Genomic DNA, 12,345 nt, shown 5'->3' with positions numbered 1-12,345 from the left:
TGTACCCCCAACATGATAGTGCAGTGTATGTACCCCCAACATGATAGAGTAGTGTATGTACCCCCAACATGATAGTGCAGTGTATGTACCCTCAACATGATAGTGCAGTGTATGTACCCCCAACATGATAGAGTAGTGTATGTACCCCCAACATGATAGTGCAGTGTATGTACCCCCAACATGATAGTGCAGTGTATGTACCCCCAACATGATAGTGCAGTGTATGTACCCTCAACATGATAGTGTAGTGTATGTACCCCCAACATGATAGTGTAGTGTATGTACCCCCCACCATGATAGTGTAGTGAATGTACCCCCAACATGATAGTGTAGTGAATGTACCCTCAACATGATAGTGTAGTGTATGTACCCCCCACCATGATAGTGTAGTGAATGTACCCCCAACATGATAGTGCAGTGTATGTACCCCCAACATGATAGTGTAGTGCATGTACCCCCAACATGATAGTGCAGTGTATGTACCCCCAACATGATAGTGTAGTGTATATACCCCCAACATGATAGTGCAGTGTATGTACCCCCAACATGATAGTGCAGTGTATGTACCCCCAACATGATAGTGTAGTGCATGTACCCCCAACATGATAGTGCAGTGTATGTACCCCCAACATGATAGTGTAGTGCATGTACCCCCAACATGATAGTGCAGTGTATGTACCCCCAACATGATAGTGCAGTGTATGTACCCCCAACATGATAGTGTAGTGTATATACCCCCAACATGATAGTGTAGTGCATGTACCCCCAACATGATAGTGTAGTACATGTACCCCCAACATGATAGTGTAGTGTATGTACCCCCAACATGATAGTGTATGTACCCCAACATGATAGTGTAGTGCATGTACCCCCAACATGATAGTGTATGTACCCCAACATGATAGTGTAGTGTATGTACCCCCAACATGATAGTGTATTGTATGTACCCCCAACATGATAGTGTATTGTATGTACCCCCAACATGATAGTGTATCTACCCCCCCAACATGATAGTGTAGTGTATGTACCCCCAACATGATAGTGTATGTACCCCAACATGATAGTGTAGTGCATGTACCCCCAACATTATAGTGTATGTACCCCCAACATGATAGTGTATTGTATGTACCCCCAACATGATAGTGTAGTGTATGTACCCCCAACATGATAGTGTATCTACCCCCCCAACATGATAGTGTATTGTATGTACCCCCAAAATGATAGTGTATGTACCCCCAACATGATAGTGTATGTACCCCCAACATGGCCACCTGCAATGGGGGCTCCCTGTTGATGCTGTTTATGGCCAGATAGGTGGGCATTTTTAAAGAAAAATACTTGAGTGCAGGCTCTGTTACCCTATAACCCAGGGGTCCCCAACCTTTTGAACCTGTGAGCAACATTTAAATATAAAAGAAAGTTGGGGAGCAACACAAGCATATAAAAAGTTCCTGGGGGTGACCAAAAAAGGCTGTAATTGTTTATTTTATAGCCCCTATGTGAATTGGCAGACTACAAGAGATTCTGTTTGGTAGTACCCATGGTCATTATGCCTCCAAAACTTGCTTCCAAGTTAGATATTCAAGACTGGAGACCTGCTTTGAGGCCACTGGGAGCAACATCAAAGCCCCCTCAAACATCAAAGCCCAGTGGCCTCAAAGCAGCTCAAGATGTTGCCCCCAAGTTACTGGTTGGGGATCACTTAGCACTGATGTGGAAAATCAATGCTAAGTGCCCTTTAACTGACGCAGTGTGCCACTATGCCCAGGAGAGGGACCTGCAGCTGTGCTCCCTGGTGTGGGGCTGAGACGGGGAGAGTAAAGCTGCACATACAGTATATGGTAAGATCCACTTGTTTGGTGAGATCAACAAATGAGCGGATCTTCCCCTGATATGCCCCCTTTGTGTTGGGCCAAAGGCTGGGATCACAGTGCCCGTATGCAGGCCATTGAAGCCGGTACAGCATCAACAAGCCAATGTGGTTCTAGCCCAACAGGATTTTTAAACCTGCCCAATTAACATCTGGCTGATTTCTGGTCAGATATCGGTCAGGCTGTCCAATCAGAGGGCCTCATATATGGGCAGGAGAGCTGCTGAACTGGTCTAAAAGGTATAGAATCTGCAACTTAAGTATGGGCGTATACAGGTCTATAAGTGCAGGGTGAGATACAGGCACATCCGGCATTAGCCTAAAAGCAGTAGAGGACAGAATGGCAATAAGTGGGTGGAAATGGGTGAGCAGCAAAGAAAGATGGAGAGAGAGTTAGAGCACATGATGTGGGGGGAATCCTAAGTAATGTATTGTGGGGGGGAATCACTTTCCCATAGGCAGAAACCAGGGACAAAGGTTTTCACTATGAATCTGCATTTGTTTTATTCACTTGGCGCTTCTTACAAAATACAGGCCACTTGGCTTCAGTGAAAGGAAATAACAAGCAGTGTTCAACAAATTCACAAGCCAATTATTATTATTACCAGCCAGGCTTGACAACCCAATGTGCACAAGGAGATTAAAGGTAACAACACACAAAAAAAGGGAAACTAGGGACAGAATAGTGGGAAGCAGAAGGGCAAAGTGGGGAGTAGAAAAGGGGCATAGAACCAAGGGTAGGAAACGAATTTCCTGATCTCACAGTGGGAAGCCAGGGCACAACACATGGCATGCTGAATGTGTGGCACGTGACAGCTCTGGCAGTAGCAGTAGGGGCGCCCAACCATCTCTTTTCCCCCAGTTCCCCTTCTACTTTGGCATTTGTTGTTCCTTCTGTTGTCTGCCATTATTTATGTGTCTCCTTATTATCACTTTACTTTTGTCTCTTTCTGAGACTAAGCATGTACTCCCTGCACTCTCTCCAGCCATGGCTGCCCTACTCTGTCTCTCTTCCAGTCTCAGGGAAAGAGGGGAATTACATGGCCAAGGAGAATGAATGAATAGAAGAACTTCAAACCAAATAAAAGTAGGATCAAACATTGCAGTCTTGGTCATTTATTCAGGCAGCACTTTCAGGTTTCCATCTGGTGTTATATATATATATATGTGTATATATATAGTAAAGTTAGAACAAATGCCGCACTCACAGGACTTAGTGAAAAAATAAAGAATACATTTATTCTGGAAAAACGTCAATCTAATGTTTCGGCCGTATCCACGGCCTTTCTCAAAGTGAGAAAGGCTGTGGATACGGCCGAAACGTTAGATTGACGTTTTTCCAGAATAAATGTATTCTTTATTTTTTCACTAAGTCCTGTGAGTGCGGCATTTGTTCTAACTTTACTACATTTACTCTATATACTGCACCCAGGCACACTTTGATCTAATAATACGTGAGTGCCTGCTTTCTATCAGCTCTTTTTATATATATATATATATATATATATATATATATATATATAGACACGAATCATCCTCCTCTTTATCTGATGGAATTTTCAGGTGCAGGGAATAAGCCTATAAGCATAATACATGCACCTATAAGAGAGTTCCTCTATGGCCCTAATATTCACAACCCTATTATCTCCCCCCCCTTATTTCAGTCCAGAAACCATCTCTGCTTTGGCCATTGATGCAGAAGGATGGTCCGGGTTGGACTGATAAGACTTCTGTCTGTGATGCCGCAAAGTGCTAATGTATGGGCTGCATTGGCTGTCAAACCCAACTCCCTGTACGCATCCATCATGGCGTAAATCTACAGAATTCATCTGTGTCCCTGACTCCCAGTTCTTTGAAGCAATTACGCAGGGTGGGTGTCTCTCTCATAACATCATTACACAGAGGAGACTGTCTCCAGACTCAGTGTTTTAAAGAAAGCAGAAGCTTCTCTAGAGCTTTGACATAAGACCCTATATTGGGAGCTCGGCACATCAAACCCTATCAGATGGGATGTTTCTATAATGATGCTGTCTTGCGTTTTACTTCCTGTTGTGTAAGGAATGGATTGGCTACAAATAGGTTCCAGCCCATCTCATTTGAAAGTCAGATACACATGGGCATATCCAATACAACACTTACTGTCCCACAGCAGGAACATGCACCGACATATGTCACAGTTGCCAATAAAGCTGACATTTACATGGTATGCCTGTTCATACTGAAACCCACTGTGTGCAGAAATAGCAAATATTTCATCTGCACCCAGGCAAGTTGCCACTCAATTACACAGATAGGCAGGTAAATAAGCCCCCACACTCTCCAGGATGAGTTTGGGTTGATGGAGACCTGTCACCCTAAGAATTAATTCCAAATCCTTTTCTACCATGTAAGCTGAGCAAAATAAAACTTTACTTACACTATATAGATGATAAAAATTGTGTTTCCTTCAGTGTTGGAATTTACAGTCACAACAAGCTGGCAGTTATGTATCCCCCCCAAAAAAAATCTCAGAAAGGGGGGAATTGTTACACAATTATAGAATGTGAGAAAGGAAGGGGGAATGATAGGGGTGCAGTGACATCTAGGAAGTGCTGAATGGAAAGTGAAAATAACTGACTGTCCTGCCTGAGGCATAGAGGTGGGGCAGGCAATATATGATGACAGCTCAGATTTTTAAATAGATTTATGATAGGTATGGATGTTTTAGTTAAAAAAAAAGAATTTGAGTTTCATGTTTAATTTTCAAAGGACTTTTATTATACAGCTTTTTATGTTTGGGTAACAGGTCCCCTGTGGAGAAGGAAAATTGGTCTGGGACTCTTTTCCATGGGTTCAGACTTAAGGCTACCGAGTACAAAGACATTTGTGACAATTCCATGATTCCTGCTTTGCGGCAACAGCTTGAGAAAGGCCCTTTTTAGTTTCAGCACAATAATACCCCGCGCATAATGTGATGCACAAACCCATTTCTACAAAATGGGTTTGCAGAGATGGGAGTGGAAGAACATGACTGGCCTGCACGGAGCCCTGACCCCAACCCAACTGAACCCCTTTGGGATGAATTGGAAGCTGACTGTGAGCAAGTCCTGATCCCCAACATCAGTGCCCGATCTCTGTAATGTGCTTGTGGCTGAATAGAAGCAAATCCCACCCACAGTGTTCCCATGTCTAGTGCAAAGCCTTCAGTGTCGGACTGGGATGCCAGGGGCTCACCAGAAAACCTTAGACTTACGGTCTATTCTCTTTTTTCCCCACGATTTGTCCTCCTTTTCTCACTCAACCTCTGTGTTCTCCTTGTCTCTTCTCTTTACATCCTATAATATATCCTTATTTCAATTTAGCCTCATTGTTCCCATCCACAATTAGAGAATGACCATGAATTAGACCTGTTAAGGCCAAACAGCACTTAGTTTAGACTGTGTTAGAAGTCTGGACCAAGGAGGAAGCTACGTTCCATGAGTCCTATACATGGTATCCAAAGGGGTTAAGAAGGCTCAAGGTCGTATTCAGGCAAAAGTTGGGGCAGGCAACAACATCAGAATCAAAGCTGAAAGTCAGAAACCAGAAGATTAAGTCAAAATAGTAACTTAGGTGCACCCAGGAACTCACAGAGTAAGACTTATATTCACATATTGAACCTGGGTCTTTAGTATCTATTTATTTAGATTTTTGTGCCTGGTGCAATGTGATGACATCACTGCGCTGGTGCCCCCATCCTATGTTGTGTCCACCATTTTGGATGTTGTGCCGGAGGAGAGCCATCGGGCGCTGCACACAAGGCCAAATGGTTAGAAGCAGGAGAGCCACTGACACCTGGGCCTAGTAGCAGTTTTCTCTTCTACCCGATGGGCGAGTCCCACACGGAAAGGCTTCCCAGAAGAGTAGAGGTTTCATATTAATACCCAATGTTCGCAAATGAGATGTTGGAAGGCACATGTCCTGATACTTTTGGCCATAAATTGTTTATTTGTTCAGATATATTTGTTTCTCGATATAGACATGAATAAAACAAGAGGGTCTATCATTTTCTGGGAGATGATTTATTCAATGTGTATGACAATTTGAATTGTGTGGAGGAACATGTTAATCAGATTGCAGATTGAGTTGATTGAGATTGCTATTGAATGGAGCTTTTCTCAGATGGCATACAGAATTGTTAATGGTAAGCCAACCCTGGGGCTAATTGGAAGGTTGGGCACAACGGACATTTGCTGTGACCCTCTACTATGGGAGTGAGAGTGAATGCAAATAAAGATATATTGTGTGCCAATTGTTAGACACCTTCAGTACATCTGAGATTTCCTACCTATAGTTCCCCAGCTGCTGCTAACTCCCAGAATCCCTCAGGTTGCTGGCATTTGTAAATGAAAGGCAGCTGTTTGGCAACCTCTGTTTTATAGAATAAATGCACTGACCCCTTTTCTCCAAAGACTTAGAGTGAAAGGCACAGGCTGAAGTGGCCCTAAGACTTCTCTGAAGAAAGTGAAACTGTCGCTAGACAAAGGGAGGTCACGAAATTTGTATTTAATGAATTCCCTGTGTTGTCAGTTGTGCCGTTCCACGGCTGTTTCCAACACGTAACATAATGCCCCAAAGTCCTTTAGGCAGTCGCTGAGAAGAAAAGAGTGGCTCAAGCTGTCATTTAAACAAGATGTGGGGGGGATAAAACACAAAACCATGGAGATTTGTAGCCATAAGATCTTTGCTTGGTGAGACCCTGGGAACAGGCTTAGGGGACCTTGGGCTAATCATCTGGTAATTAATAGGACAGTTACTTAACCCTTAAAGCCATACATCTGACACCTGCAGAGCTTTAATATGGCAAATCCCTTTCACAGAATGTCACCGACTAATTTGTTGACAGGTGATAGCAATAACAGAAGCCGTGGGGAGAGCACTCACTCAGCAGGTTACAGGTTAATATCTCCCCAAACACACACAAAGACTTCATCAGCTCAGGGTCAGTTTCCTAAATATATTAGCTCTGACCCCTTGCTAAGTGCCCGAAACAGTGACAGGCAGAAGAGGCTGGGAGGGTCCCTTTAACCCTTTTAGTGTCTCTGTTTCTTTGGAAGTGACCCAGATAGAAGAAATTGATAATATAATAATAATTAGGGCTGCAGGTCCAGACTGGGATTCAAAATTGGCCCTGACATTTCAAGTACACAGAGGCCCAAACAGCCCCCTATAGGCCCAATAAATAGTGAGTGTCTATGGCACCTTACAGCAGCCCCTCTGGCATTTGCCTGAACCCATGGATTGCCAGTCTGGGCCTGCAGGGCTGGCACTTGGGTTAGGCACACCGTCATAAAGCATTTACTTCTGTACCCAATACCTTCCGTGTTCACCAACACCAGTGTACATGGAAACTGGTCTTAATAAGATTGTAGCCCAACCAGTCAAGTTCCGATAAACTGATGGCGGTACCGGGATGTTGCACATTAACAGCAGATAGTCACGTGGGCGGAATAAACACTAAATACTGGCAGAGAACTTGAGAATAAGTGGACTTGGCATTATTTTGGAGTAGATGATTAGAGTGATAAATCCTGCAAAAAGATATTTTTTTTGGTTTGTGGACATCATTCAAATGTTATTCAATAGCCCCCCATGTGTCATTATAATGTACAGGGCAAAAATGAGAGTACACCATTCAGGATATAGGTGACTTGAAGGATCAAGGACTCCATTTTTAAAAACCATCTTTGGACTTCCCAGTCATTCCCTGCCTGTTCCCAGCAAACAAATGGTGCAAAGCCAAAAGTCTCTACAGAAACAGATATACCTGGATTCTAGTGGAAGCAGGGTGGGCTGAAAGAGTCGATGAGGGGCTGCTCAAGTAAACCGTAAATCATACTCAATACCAAACCTGACATGCACACTTTTTTTGGGGCAACACTGAGCCTGCTCCATGCCAAAGCCAAGGGGTGGTGAGGACACTTAGGAGCTTGGGCATAAGCCCATATTGCACCAGGGCTGGCAAGTGAAAAGAAAGAAGAATTGAGTTGTTTCACTGATAAGGAGCCCTTGAGTTGACTTTGACTTGCTTTTTAAAGTTCCTTGTCCCTTTATTCCCTTGGTAGCCCACTGCAGTGGCCGCTCTGCTTATTTGCCAGTTGTGGTTGCACCAGAATCCCCCAGATTCCCTCATAGGTGGGGAAGGGGTAGTTGGACAACGGCAGCTGGAGTGCGACAGGCTGGACAGATCAGAGTGCATAGCTATGTATCCAGACAATAGAAGCTGCCAGGAAAGCACTAATTGCAGGTATTGAGGCCGTGTTAGCCTGCAGGGGGCTAAGAAGTCCCCAGTGTATTGTGATGTATCCACACAATTAAAGACTGTGAGAAACATCTATTTCTGATAGGTTGATAGGTGCCCTACCATAGATCCACCACAGGCACACATAGTAATGCCCATACATGTTCAAGCTACATTTTCTAAAACAATCAAATCCCAGTCTTCTTAGGGGATATTGAGTTCTCAATGTCCCGTGAAAATCAAGGACATTGGAAGGTATGGATTCTTTGGCTATTGGTGGGGGGCTGAAAACTTGAAACACTGTTGAAATACAATTTCTGGGTTTTTTGCAATGACATTTCAGGCTAAGCCCCAAAGTAGAGTCCATTGGAATGGTCTATTAGTGTCCTCCCTCAAATAGGCCCCAACATACCAGTACATTGTACCTAATAGTACGATGTTTGAAAATTCTTGTAGGGGGATTACTATAGGTCAGTGATTCCCTATACTACTGGGCTGGCTCCCTTGTAGGCCCAAACAGTAGTTAGAAGGTCCCATTCTGAAGGCCAAATAGGGTGAGTTTTCTTGAGGGGAGTTTTCTTTATTTGCATTACTAGATGCCCCTGGGGGTCCAGAATAATTTTAGTTTGGGATAAGTTTGTATAATCTGTATGACAATTTTATTTTTTTGGGTCACAAAGGTGGACTTGAACCCAGTAGTTTTTGATTTATAAATTTTTAATTGCTACTGCCAAATAAGACAGCTGTGTAAAATACATATAAATATACCTATAATAACAGTATAAAAAGCTGTGCTATCTGCAGGCCTTTGGTGAGTAATGAATAATATGCCAGGAAAGCAGCACTATAGAGAGACACCCTGTCCTGGATGAACCCCCATTCCATACGCTGGTATCATGTATCCGTGCCATTGCCTGCCGCAGCCTGCTCCCTCTGAGCATTAAGGACAGGATTATATCAGATGTGCTCACTCAGCCCCGAGGGGGGGAAGCTTTTAAAGAGGTCTCAGAGGTTGGTAACATTCTGTAGATAAATTGTACTTACATTAGAAAGCAATTAGCAGTGCTCAAGGCTATGGCAGATCCATGCAAGGGGACATAGGTATGTGTTAACGGGAGCTAAATGCAAAATCCAGATTGCTTTTATGAAGGGCCGACTAGTAAATATTTACTAATATAGGTATAATCATGGATGAAGCTTTTTTTTTTGTTTTTTTTTCACCAGGGATGCTCAGTGTTTGTCCGTTTGTAAGCAACTTTGAAATAGGTCAGAACCTACTAAGTAAAGCATTTGATCATAGTCCTACATTATCCCGTAACCTGAAACTATGAGGTTTCCACAGGACTGGATCAACTGGCAACAAATCCGAGTATTAGTAAGTTCACAAAACAATAATGATACTTTTGAAAAACAATATTGGGTTTATGCAATAAAAGTCACAAAATTTGCCCCGGAGCAGTAACCCATAGCAACCAATCAGCAGGTAGCGTGTACTGGTCATCTGTTTAAAAGCAAGCATCTTATTGGTTGCTATAGTTACTGCTCCTGGGCAAACTTAGTGCTTTTTATGAGATATGTGGGTTAGTGTATGTACTACTACAGTTTATAGGATTGTATGTACCCCTGTGCTTGGGGTAGTGGTAGCGGGGGTCCAATGAATGCTCAGGACGGGGATGAAGCCAGGTCCCCTCTCCCTCGGGCTCTCAGGAAACAGTTTACACTGAGTCCAGGAACTTTTTGAATTACGGAAGGACATCTCCTACAGTGTCACTTACACAATAATAGATGCCACTCGTTCCTAATCACATGCATGAACAGAGGGAAAAGGGATATACAGATAACATTACAGATCCAAGATCTTCTCATCTTTTTGTCCTTGGTGAATCATATAATGGGACTATCCCACTACACTCCTCTTTGGCCTATCAGACTCACTCCTTGCTCCTTCCTTCATCGCACACAGGGTCTAACAGGTGTCTTCTTCTAGACCTGACTTCTTCTGCAGGATCCTCTGCTTTAGAGCTCACTCTTTACTTTGGCCTCCCCCACACCCCCGGCTCCAGACAGATATCGACCCTCCTCTCTGAGGGGATCCAAGAGAAAGATAGTGAATCATCTCCTCCCTTTTATTAACACTAGGGGGTCCTGTTCCAATGGAACTCTTACCCCAGAACAAGACCTTACCTGGTGAGCTCTTCCACTCACTCTTAGATAACATTGGCCTTCCTCTCTGACTTTGGGACTAAATGCAGTAATCCCATATATTGTCAGCAATCCCCAATATAATAATAAATTCTGTATGAAAAAAATAATTTGTTTAGTCCAAAATTAAGTTTTATAATTTAGAGAATGCAACATACTGTCTACTAAAAATGAACCAATGAATGATAGTGTATAATATAAGATTATTAAAGGAAACTGAGGAGCTCTGTAGTTATATGAAGGTACATGTGTCCACAATAGTGGGTGCAGACGATACTACATAAGTGGAGTTTACTAAGATGGATATTGCACCCACATAAATATGTGTAGATGCCCCAGGATAATGCGGACTGCACCATTTTACTTCGTCCCCCTTGGGTGATATCACTGGGGGCTTCATGATGTCTTTTGTCAGAACAAATTGGGTTTAAGTTGCATTTTCTTTTACTGGCTCAGAAATACATATTAGAAAATAATATTCCTTATTCTAGGTTCTAGTTATGTGGGAAAGAGATACAAAGAGAGTGCAGCTGATGAGCGTTGGCTCAGCTAAGACATGGCAGGTAGTAGCCCCCCCCCACCCACTTTCTAATGTTCCTCTCCTCCCACATTCTAAGGCCACATTACAGCAAATTAATGGTTGAATAGCGCAGCAAATTGAGTGGGAGGGGGACACCCAGAATTTAATATTCGAAGCAGCTGTTTTCCCCAATTAAGACCCCTCTTGTTTGGCGCTGAAGTGGCGCGGCCACTTGGGCCTATGCAGCTAAACTTCTCCTTTGTCAACAAGGAGAGTCACAGGCACTTGGTCCCAATGTGTTCAGTATCACCTTTTCTTTGCGGCCCCTGCTAGTGCTATCCACCTGCCCCTATTCATATAAAAAGAGCCTCAAATATGATGGGGGGGGGGGGACGAGGAGGGAGACTGACACCCCCCTCACTAAATCTTCTGTTTTAAGGAGCATCTGCTCTCTCTCCTGTCCTTGTCTTGGCCCTGAAGAGCCGTGTTACTATCCCTCTTAAAGGGGCCAGACAAAAAGATGTGGCACTGCGTACAATGCTTTTCTCTACCTACAAGTTTAAAAGCTCCTTCTCGGGCCTTTTGTTTGCTGAGAGATTGCTGTGCGGGTCCCTTGATACAGGAATGAAAAGAACACCGAGATACCACTGCCAATGATTTCATTTCAGAAAGGGGAAGCCCCTCCCCATGCCCCCCCCACCCCCAAATCCTTTCTCCCGCTAATTGGCAAAGCGTGTCTGCTTTATGAAGTAATCACTTAATGCAGTAATTAGCCCCGCTCTTTCTCACTCAGATTCATGAACAATGTCGCACCTACACATTAACTCTGTGTTTTCTGATCTATCACTTTCCCCTTTTTTATTAACACATTCAAGCCATTTATTGGCTCAGGCCTAATCTCGTTTTGTTTTTTTAGTCAACAACAAATATAGGAGCACACAGGGGAATTTTTATGGGTTTTAGTGAACTCATCTACACTTTCTTCCTTTTGGACTCACCATGGCCAACAGAGGTCCTCCATGCGTAAGAATATTGTGCCAGATGTCACTGACTGCTGATAAAAGGTAGGATATGAAGTGTCTAAAAATGGGATGTCTTGTTTCAACTCCTTCATAAACTGGCCACACATGTATAGATTTAGTTGGGCAGCTCAGTTTCCATTTATCATCTTGTGATCCTATTAGTCCACATCTGATCAGTCCATATTGATAATCTCATATGCTGATGCGTCTTGTTGGCGGCTATGTACAAGTTGCATTGTCAGAGGAGGACATGAAAAGGAGCCCCCTCCTGCTAATCCAAATGAACTGAATGTATGAGGCCGGCACTGTGTATAGTCAGTCATACAATACCTGCCCTTCTGGCCCATGGGCTAGGCATTTGGTACCTTGGTGTTTGCCAGTATCTGGCTACCCTGAGTTTTTGCAATTGAGATTTTATTTACAAACAACCTATAGTAAGAGTCTGAAAATTATATAAAGGTCCAATATCATT

This window comes from Xenopus tropicalis, chromosome 7 (assembly GCF_000004195.4).
Source record: "Xenopus tropicalis strain Nigerian chromosome 7, UCB_Xtro_10.0, whole genome shotgun sequence".
Classification (NCBI taxonomy): domain Eukaryota; kingdom Metazoa; phylum Chordata; class Amphibia; order Anura; family Pipidae; genus Xenopus; species Xenopus tropicalis.
The sequence above is the reverse complement of the archived record's forward strand: the minus strand, read 5'-3'. Positions refer to the sequence as shown.